This window comes from Symphalangus syndactylus, chromosome 12 (genome assembly GCF_028878055.3).
Source record: "Symphalangus syndactylus isolate Jambi chromosome 12, NHGRI_mSymSyn1-v2.1_pri, whole genome shotgun sequence".
Classification (NCBI taxonomy): Eukaryota; Metazoa; Chordata; class Mammalia; order Primates; family Hylobatidae; genus Symphalangus; species Symphalangus syndactylus.
The window spans coordinates 56,709,813-56,718,674 of NC_072441.2; the positions used below are offsets into that span (position 1 = coordinate 56,709,813).

Below are 8,862 nucleotides of genomic sequence, written 5' to 3' on the forward strand. Positions count from 1 at the left end.
TATCTAAATGTATAAAAGGTACAGTTGCCTATGTTTGTACCTAAACGTAGAAAAGGTATTATAATCTTATGGGATCTCCTCATATATATAGCCTATTGTGGACTAAATCAAGGTTATACTGTGCATTACTGTATTTTTTCAATTCATTAATATACTATCAAATTATAATAAGATAATTAGAAGTTTTTTAAAAAAATTAGTGCCATTTGTTATAGAGAATGAAACTATCAAGAGATATATTTTAATAATAATATGCTCACCTGTATTTGTGAAGAGTGTCAGCAGAAATTAGTAATAGTTACATGGTGCACTGTATTGCCTAATAGATCTATAAATGTGTAATAGATGCAAATAGGAAGAAACTTATTAAAGCAGCATTTAGTATTGCTTATCTATTCTACACACATTGAATGCCAGAACTTTAACTTCTAATGCTCTTATCTAAAAGAATTCTTTATTTTATATTTCTCTAAAAATAAAACGAATAAAATGCACTATGGAATAAACTGTATACACATTGCTTAACAGTTAAATATAATTCTCAGTTTTCTTGACTGCAATTGCAAAATATTTAAACATAAATCTTCATTGAACTTAGTTACATATTCTGTAATCTTAGAGGCTTTAACTTTTATAGAGATGTAGGAAATATAAAAACCAGAAGGGTTCCTCTTTCTTCCCATTTGCAGTGTCTGCAAAATGCAAATGTTATTTTTTTCTGTTATTCCTAAACATGCCTCATTTTTACACCTCCCAAGTGTATGTCTCTTTCTCTGGAGCATTAGAAAGGAATTTAATGATCTTGACCTTTTAGCGGGAAAAGAACAGCTACCATTTTAACACATACTCAAGAAACTCTGTGTTTATGTGAAGTCATTTGAGTGATGGTAGTAATATCTGGGATGGAATCAAAGAGACAAATACAAATACTTGGGACATGGCCTACTGCATGTTAAGCACTACAAAGTATTTACCACATTAAATAAATACAGTCAGGCTAACCCTGTTGCACACTGAGCCATGTAATTAGTTACAGCTTACTGCTACCTTGAAGGTCTTCTAAGACAGTGAAAGAGACAAATATTGAGTAGAAATATATAGGAAAAAAGAAATCTTTGAGAGTACAAGTCAAGATGAAGTGAGTCTCAAAATAAATTAGTTCACAGGACTAAATACAACTTGGAGGTAAAGGCCTGACACTGAGAACAGGTATCTATATCGGGATTGGTAATTAGCAGATCATTGGTACCCTCTGGAGAATAGATCTATCAGATGGATAGAAGCAGATGCCAGAAACCAAGTCATTTGCTGAATGAGTTGATAGTGGACAAACAAAGGCAGTGAATATGGATTACTTTCCTCAAAAGTCAGCTCAAGAAAGACAGATTAAAAGTTTATCACATTTAACAATGTTTGTCAGATTGAGATGACCTGAGCACAGTCAATGGTACAGGGGAAGTAGTCAAGGAAGAAACATTGAAGATATAAGAGAAAGATTAGGTAATTGCTATAACCAGGTTCTAATTAATGTAGAAAAGAAGAAGACTCATGCAGAAACTTTCACCTTGGAATTAAATGGAGAATGTCAAACATTTCTGAAGCTGGGAGCTAAAAGGAGAAAGAATGAAGATAAATATTGTCATCAAATTAAAAAGAAGATTTGGAGGGCCTAAGCTAGAAGATCTCCATCTCCCAGAACTGTGGGAGGAGAGAGTCCACAAAGATAAAGGAATGAGGAGAAAATAAAAGCCTTAGAATGAGTGAGAAACATTTTTATTAATTGCCATAGGGAATACAGCAAGCATATAATTAGAGACGAATATAAACATTTCCAGGTAGCTATGAGACCTAGCTGAGACTGAGCTGAAGAAGATAGTTAGATATCATCCTGACTGTCTCTTCCCAAGTCCTCATCGATCAAACTTCCGGGAGATGTTTAATTATCGTTGCTGTATCTTCTCATTGTGTCCTGCATTAGTATAATTTTTTTTGGATTTGTTACTTCCTCTCTATAATGCAAGCCTCTGAAGCCTCCTTTTTATTCATTTGTATACATATATTCAAGATCTGCAACATAGAGGTTATATAATATTTTTTGTTTTAATAAATGTATTTTATTTCCTGAAAGCACTATGTGTTTGAGTAGAGTCTACCCTAGTTGAATTTAATTGTAGTTAAAGCATCCTATTTCAACTCTAGCAAAGTCAGTTTGGTTATGACCAAACTAATAAACTATTTTTCATCCTTCTGTCTTACATTTCCTCAAATGTTCCTCCTTCATCTGTCCTGCTGTTTACATCTTATTTGTTTCTTTTCTGTGGGCTGTAATTACCTTTCCTTGAACATTGCAGCACTTCTTTTTTACTGATCCTTTGCAATCATCCTTAGATGCAATTCTGTTCTTGGTGGGCATCCTATTCTTATTCCTTTCCTGCCCCATTTGATTTAAATTGCCCCGGAAGCTCTGCTCAAGGAAAGGCATCCTGCTTGATTATCTCTTCTACTGGATCAACACCGGGTCTGGCAATAAGGATAACAAATGATAAAGGAATACAACAATTAAATCTTGCAGCTTATTAAAAGCCAAGAATTACCTGCTTTGGCACAGGAGAAAGCTTAGAAGGTGAAGTGGTCAAAGAGGTGTATAAAGTTGGCTAGAAATTCAACAGATGTCAAAAGATAAGTGATCTTTTACAAGAATTTAAGTGGAGGACCTAATTGTTACTCCTTTTGAACATTTACTGAACAACTATTATAATCAATGAGGAAATCAAATTTCAGATCAATGGAGAAGCTTCCAGTCTAGATTTGAAATTTTTACACTATTAAAAAAAAGTTCAGTTCAATGTAGATTTATTGAAGATAAATTAAAATTTGACAATATTTGTTATTTTTGCATGATAGAAAATCTACTATGTGTCAAGTAAGATGCTGTTTTTCTTTTATCATTTTTAATTATGTATACAGAATCTATACAGACTGCCTCTTCTGTGATCATTCAGAGATCATTCCATAATCAGTTTTATTTTACAAGCTCTTGTCTAGTACTTGCTGTGTGTCAGCCACTCTTCTAAGTATTTTACCTAGGTCAACTCATTAAATCTTACGACAGCATTTGAATTTACCCTTTTTGGTAATTTATATGAGAATATTAAATAGTGACTCTCCTGGCACACATTGGTTAATAATTTGAGTTAAACTAAACATGTTATGAATAAATACATTTAAGTGGTAATCAAATGCTACCAGGGTGGATACATCAATATTCACCTTAAGTAGAGTTTTTGAATCACTCTTGGCACAAAAACTAGACATCTAAATAGGTTCACTCATTCATTTATTCGTGCATACATATATACCTTTACTCAATAAATAAACTTCTACTGGTGTTTGCTATATAAAAGCAATATGTGATTATAAAAGAAGATTGGATATTGTATTCATATTCAAGGATTTTATAAACTAGAGAGGTATGTTGTGGCGAACAATTCAAATAAGAAAGCAAATATTGGCATACAATACATGAAAGCTTAAAAAAATAAGCTTCATAATAAACATAAAAACAAAGCCCAGGGTAGATTGTGTAAGACTATGGAGAAGACAGCCTTTAAGCCGAATATGTGTCTTTTTGGTGATGGAAGTCCTTACTAACAAACAAGCCAAAGGTGTAGAAATAGGGATGGACTTCAGCTGGATCAAGCTTAACCTGGACTAAAGTGATATGTTAACAATTGTTAGGGAAAAACCATTTACAAAACTATCAAGAAAATGCAGCGTCTCCAGTGAAAGGAAATTTTCTCTACTGGTTTCCAGAGCAAAATAATTTACCAGTCCTACATTTTTTGTTTGTTTCACTGTTTCTGAACTTTGATTGCTGTAAGAACTAGAAATATCTTTCATCTCCAGCTGGCAGTAAAGCTATACCCCATTTTCCAAGTTGGATTTCTATAATCCTTCTTAATGAGTCTACCATAGCTCACTCTCTGGGGCCTCCAACTGGACCAGAAAATAATCCTTAGCCAAAGGAGCAGCAGAACACCATGGTCTCTTCATCCTGATGCAATGCTCCTTTCAATTGTTGCTTGTTGATTTTTTTTTTCCAAGTAAGAGCTATTTTGAAAGATTAAAAGATGAGCCTTGAAAACTCATGAACCTTGTTTTCTTCCATCAGAATAAAAATAATACTAACTTTGTTCCCAGGGTTGTAAAAAAATGGGAGGTCCCACAATATTGGTCTGTTATAATCAGGAAACAGCAATCATATTTTTACAGATGATATCATATAATGTCTTCTTAGACTAAAGAAGTATTTGTGGGTCTCAATTATGAGAACTATTAATGAATGAATTATTGAATGAGGAAGTGGTAAATGATTAGCTGTATTGCAAGTTCTGAAACTTTGTAACATCTGATGCTTTTATAACAGTAACATATGAACCAGAACTTTCTTCTCTGCTTTCAGGAATGTTGTTAATCTTGCATTCCATACAGGCAAGTCTGGTATTAACAAAATTACAAAATAGACTGAACATGTCATCTAAACAAATATCTCATGAAAGTCTAGTTAAAATAGATAACCATCGCTTAATTTTGAGAAAAACAAGACAGTTGTTGAATATGTTTGAATTTACCATAATTGAATGAACTTCCAAATAGTTAATGGCAGTAGAAGTGAATTCACATGTTCATTGAGTATAATTATATTTTTTTCTTATTGAAGCCTTCAATATAAATGCCTGTTGTCAAATTATGCCATTGGTACTGCCTATAGTAGCTAAATGGGTGCAGAAAAGGGGTTAGAAATATTAGATAAAAGCTGGACATTGGTGTGTAGGTGAAATTTTGCCCTGGAGTAGTAGAATGTCTGGCTTCTGATTTTTCAAGCACTTTGTATTCCTTTTACTTTTGTGTTAACACCGAAATTATGTAGAAATCATGGGTGTTCATGGTGGTTTGAAACAATAAAAAAGCAAGTTATAAAGGAGAGGTTTTGACATTTTTATGCATTAGACAAAATGTAAAAGATAAATGTTCCAAAGCTCGCTTCAGCAATGTCACAAACTCAGGCAATTTCACATTTCAAATCAAGCCTGGGAATGCTCAAGTTATTTACTAAAACATAACAAAACAAGCAAAATAAACCAAATAATGTTGAATTTCACGGGAAATCCCCAAGACCAAAATGACACTAAATTTAAGGTGGTGCATGAATGGTCAACTGACAAGGAATCTTTCAGTGGACACAAAATTACAGTTTTAAGTCACACCCTTCATAGTTTTTGAAACTTCAAACATACTCATACAGACACAGCATATTAGCTGGAGCCAAACTGAATAGGCACATCTTGGGTGTTTTAAATCAATATCTAAAACAATTTCAAATTTTTGTCATGAGATATGACAATTTCCTGTTAACAACAAAAAAGTGTTTCCCTGATTGTTTTTGTTTTGTATGTGTTAAGTTTGATTAGCTTATATTCTTCAAATTTATTATCATCAATTACACAGTAGTCCATTAAATATGTAAGAGTCAGACCAAATAAATTTTTAAAGGCTGCTTAGTTACTAATCAATACAATATTTTATACATCATTCTTATACTATTTGGGTAAAAATGATGGAGAAGAGAATAATTCAAAAAGAAAGAAAGGAAGGAAAAAAGAGATGGTTGGAGGAAGGAAGGAAGAAGAAAGGGAGGAAAACAAAAAACAGGAGTGTACCAGAGCATTCTGAGATCTTTATGACAAGTGTCAAATTAGTCCTGTATTATAAGGCCTGGTAATGACTTTTCAGGCACTCTGTATGTGGTAAAACAATAAACCAGGGGTAGAATTGAGATTCAGAAGGAATATTACATTTTTATCAGACAATTACAATATTTTGGTGACTGTCAACTGAGCTCCCGTTTTAATGTTTGGTAATTCTTTACCTTATAAATCTTGGTAGGGGTGAAAGATCATCTCCCTTTAGAAAAGCTAAAAATTCTGGCTTTCCTAGCTGGGGAATAGCCATGTGACCCAAGCTTCACAAATCAGAAGCACTCAATTTAGGCTTAACTTTGGACCATGGAACAGTCTCTCTCTCTCTCTCTCTCTCTCTCTCTGTCTGTCTTTCTAGTGGCTGCAGTAGCAATTTCTGCAAAACCAAGTTCTCCATGTGGAAGGTTTTGTGATTTATTTTTTAGTTGGGAGCTCACATTCCTTGGATCTTTGTGGGAATTCTTTGAGGCCTGGGTAAAGGATGTGTTTCTCTGAAAGGTTATAACACAGACTGTTTCCAGAGGCACAGTCTTGGTCATAATAATGTGGGAACTGCCAAGAAATCAGTTTGACTAATCTGTTAAATAGTGCCTTAAACAGACTTGTATTTAAAGAGCCATTAGCATGTTTTCTTGGCATTTGTCCTGCTGGTCAGTGATCCTTATTAAAGGTCTAGGATTAGGCTTGTTTAATAGCACTTCAGAGGTGGGAATGAAAAATATTAGGCAAGGGGGAACTATAGTTGCCAATATGCACTTTCTGATCTTTAATGGCATTTGTTGCCTAGCTGAAGCCCTTTCTACCTTTGCTATACTTACAGATATTTTTTTCTAATTCAGTGTGACTTTTCAAAATAAATTAATATGTAAATTCTAATGGACAATATTTTCACATTGATTATATATCAGAAATCACAAATTTATGTTTCATCCACACTTGAGAAACACATTATTGGTTTTTTTGTGAATATACGTAAGAATTTATTTTGGGTATATACTTATGAATGTATTGCTGAGTCATATGCTATCTTATTGGAAAATGTTTCCAAAATGGTGGGTGTAACGATTTACATCCTGAGTACTGTATGATGTCCAGGACATGCTACATCTTTGGCAACATTAGACTTTTCAATCTTTTTCATTTTAATGATTGTGATTTTTATTTGCATTTCCTTGATGACTTATTTGGTTGTTCACTCATATGTTTATCTGCGTTTTGGGTAGCTTCATTTATAAAGTGCTTGTTCATTTATTTGCCTAATTTTAATTGGATTCATTATATGTATGTTTCTATTTGGGGGTAGCTCTTTAGGTAATGGATACAAGTTCTCTGTTGATCATATATACTGCAGAAAATTGATATCTTGTGGAGAGCTGTTGATTAACAAAACTTTATCATTCTATTTTGTCAAAATGTTTGAAATACATTTTAATGTTAGAGCTTTTGTATTTTTATCGAAGAAATATTTGCTTACTGAAATATTAAAATATTCTCTCACAATCTACCAACAAATGATTTTGTGTATAGGAGAGATAAAGATTCATTTTATTCTGTATATACATTTAGTTAACTCAGGGTCACTTTTTGAATAAAAACCCAACATGTCTACATTGCTTTTCATTGCCACTCTTATCTTAAATCAAATACTGTTGTATGTGTGTTTCTATCCTTTCTGTTCTATTCTATTTGTATATTTGTATAAACCACGATATTTTAATTTTTGGAGTATTGTAATAAATCTTGTATCTGTAACTATAAGAATTCAAATTTTGTTCTGTAAGATTTTCTTTGCATTTGAATATTCATTTTAGAATCACCTCAATTTTTGACAAACAGCTTGGTGGAATTTTGATGAGTATCTTATTGAATCTTTAGATCAATTTTTGTAGGATTTACATTATCATAAAACTAGGCTATTGGCATGTTAAATTCTGATTTTGTTGAGTTTTTAAATTTATCTCAAAAATGTTACAAAGTTTTTTGGTATAGAAGTCTTACATATCTTTTCTTAGAGTTATTTTTGTGTATTTCTTTCCTGAATCTATTGTAAATTAATTATGTATTTTGCTTCTATAAATGAATGTTACTAAAATTATGTGTGAATGAAAAAATAAAGACTTTAGATAAAAATAAAATATATAATACTTAATATTATATTTATAAATTATTAAAAATAGTTTCTTGTATTGTATGGTATAAATGAATTTTTGTTTTAAGCAAGTTTATTCAAATTGATTCTGGTTGATTAAGTTGCTTGTTTTACGGGACCACTAATTTAAGTATCTCAAAGCATTAAGTACCTTAGAATATTCATTTTTGTACTTTAGTATTTTACCCCAAAACATACTTATTTAATTAAAATTCTTGTATTCTTGCATTCCAAAATTATATTTGTCAAACCATAATTTTTACTTTCCTTTTCAAAAGCAATATCCAATATGCACCTATTTAGTTATTTTAGTCACTTTAAATTCCAATTATTCTATGGTGCTTCATAGAACTATCTGTGTACAACTGTGGATTGTTGAAGTATTATACAAGACTCCGTCTCAAAAAAAAAAAGTATTAAATCAATTCATCATTGTTCTTTTTCTAATTTAGCTTTTTGTTTACTGAACATATCTTTAAAGCTTTGTTAAATATTAGGGTAGCCCCATAACTTATATGTACCTAATTATCAAACAAACTCAGATCTTGATTACTGATAAAGAATATTAATTGCTCAGCTACCTATCGGCATCAGTTTTGGATATCCATGCTGATTTTGTGTAGGGAAAATAGAAAGTAGCAAATAATCTACTTTATTGGAATGGGGAAATCTTCTGAGATAAGAAGAGCATGACGGTCCACCCCTGAGCCAAACAGGAATCCATATCTGTAAAGTCCAGGTCACATAGTCTGCAAAAATAAACGTAAGAGAAAAATAAGTAAATAAATAAATAAAAATCAAAAGAGAATCAAGCAACAAAACAACAACCACAGCAACAAAAAACACCAAAAGATTCTGTGTCCAAAAAATGTAACCAGACTCGCTAGCAAATTAGCATCTGCAATAATAGGAATAGAATTTCTTGATGAGAGAATGTCCTAAGAGACATGGGAT

At 32.1% G+C, this 8,862-nt stretch overlaps 1 long non-coding RNA gene across 1 annotated transcript; it reads right to left on the bottom strand.

Moving 5' to 3' along the window:
* Positions 1-1,894: 1,894 nt before the first annotated feature.
* On the bottom strand, positions 1,895-8,612 carry LOC134734641 (uncharacterized). The gene is made up of 3 exons (XR_010117764.1): positions 8,490-8,612; positions 2,333-2,520; positions 1,895-2,067 (listed from the first exon to the last, which is right to left on the bottom strand). It is a non-coding gene; the product is annotated as an uncharacterized lncRNA (long non-coding RNA).
* Positions 8,613-8,862: the final 250 nt, after the last annotated feature.